We start from the raw sequence: 1998 nt of genomic DNA, 5'->3' as shown, positions 1-1998 counted from the left end.
TTATGCTACATTATATTCTTGAAATAAAAGTCAACATTCTTCTGTTTTTTTTTAAATCTCAACAACAACGCATAATATGTGAAGCTAACTTCAGATCTTATATAAAAAAATTATATTTCATTATAACATCATACCTGTTTATTCACTTCTTAGTATAACTGATGATATAACTAGTGTTGTTTACTTTTTAACAGACAACAAAGGGAAAAATACATAAAGATAATTCAGAATTTTGTTAGATATGGTCTTGTTAACAGGTAATTTAAATTTTTAAAGATAAGTGTTGAATGTATGGAATAATTTAAAATTTCATTTTTAATTTAATCCGTTGTCCATCTTAACACATACAGAATGGTTTTTTGAAGCATCCATGGAATAATAATTGATTAAATGCTCATAAATAACCAATAACCTTAGAGATAATCTAGCTATAGTTTGCTATGGTTTACTTTATAGGGAAGTATACATATTTCCTTCACATTACTGTAAAAATAGTTTGCCTGAGATCCAAGTTTACATATTTAATATTTAGTTCTGTCAAGGAATTTAGTTTTAAATGACATAATAAAATGGAGCAAATATTTTAGGATAAATATAAAAAGTGACATTGGTTCCTCTCTACCCCCTGCCTGTGACTCAGATACCCACGAATCCAATTATCGAAGCTGCCCTGAGGAAAAGGAAGCCTTTGAATAACTTAGAGTGATTTCTTTGCTTCAGAAAACACTCTTTTACTCTTCTAAATACTTAAGTCAATCTGTGCCTTTAACTTTAAAACCTTATAAAGCTGAATTATCTTGGGTTTTAAGACTCTTTGAGTATATAAACTCATAGAAAAGATGTGTCAATGTCAAGTATTACAGAAAATTTTGGCATTGATTTAGAAGGTTAAATGTTTTTTTTCCTGAAAACAGAGATGCAGTATTTTAACATTTAGGGTCTTTACAAAATAAGATATTCAAGGGACTATTCATGATCTCATGACTTTCTCTGTAAAAGGGAATGTGGATACATGTTCCCATCTCATTTTTTTTTCTGTTTATTTGAATATACTATTATTTTTATCATCTTAAAATATATTCACTCAAGAACCTAGGATTGGCTTTGTCAATGCTTTACTTAATTATTCATTAGATTTTAGCCATAGGGCATGGGTACTCACTGGAGGGAGGGAGGGAGGGAGGGAGAGAGAGAGAAGGAGAGAGAGAGAGAGAGGAGAGAGAGAGAGAGGGAGAGAGAGAGAGAGAGAGAGAGAGAGAGAGAGAGAGAGAAATGACTCCCCATGTGGGATGGCCATGCCACAATCCCTTCTCCTTTCAGGATTTTATGCATGTACAAACATGTACCCAGTGTGTTTTCCAAGCTGTTGGGTCTGTGACTTGAACTGTGGAGTATACCATGTGGGTTCTAGTGCACTAACCACCATGTGATCTGTTGGCCCAATGTCTTATTGATCTTACCTGAGATAAAATAATTATAATGGCTGCAAAGAATTAGTAATGTGGTGACCACCAGATGGCATAGTAATTACATCACTCTACTCCCACTTTGCCAACCACAGTTCAAGCTCCAAATCTGATGACTTGAAACTCATACCTGGGGTGTGTGTGCGTGAGGAGTGTGTGTGTGTGTGTGTGCGTGCCCAAAATCTTGAAAGGAGAATGGAAGAGAAGGGATTGCAGCATGGCCATCATTCCCGAGTGGTGATTTCTCGCTGTCTATTTCTCTTTGCTTCTCAGGTGAGCTCACATGCCCTATAGCACAAATCTCTTAAAAAAATTAGTAATGTGTTTTCTCTATTTGAAGTGAGGAGAATAACAAGTACTTAATTCATGGTGTTATGAATCTTAAATGAATTATTATTAGAATCACTTACAATGTTGCATAGCCCATAGAAAGTGCTATGTAGGGTTAATTATTGTCATCATATGTTAGGGAACAGCAAAACACCATGCTTCTAGAACACTTGGATTTTTGAACTCTGAAAGAATGACTGTA

Source organism: Tupaia chinensis, unplaced genomic scaffold, assembly GCF_000334495.1.
Source record: "Tupaia chinensis unplaced genomic scaffold, TupChi_1.0 Scaffold140574_1, whole genome shotgun sequence".
Classification (NCBI taxonomy): domain Eukaryota; kingdom Metazoa; phylum Chordata; class Mammalia; order Scandentia; family Tupaiidae; genus Tupaia; species Tupaia belangeri.
The sequence above is the reverse complement of the archived record's forward strand: the minus strand, read 5'-3'. Positions refer to the sequence as shown.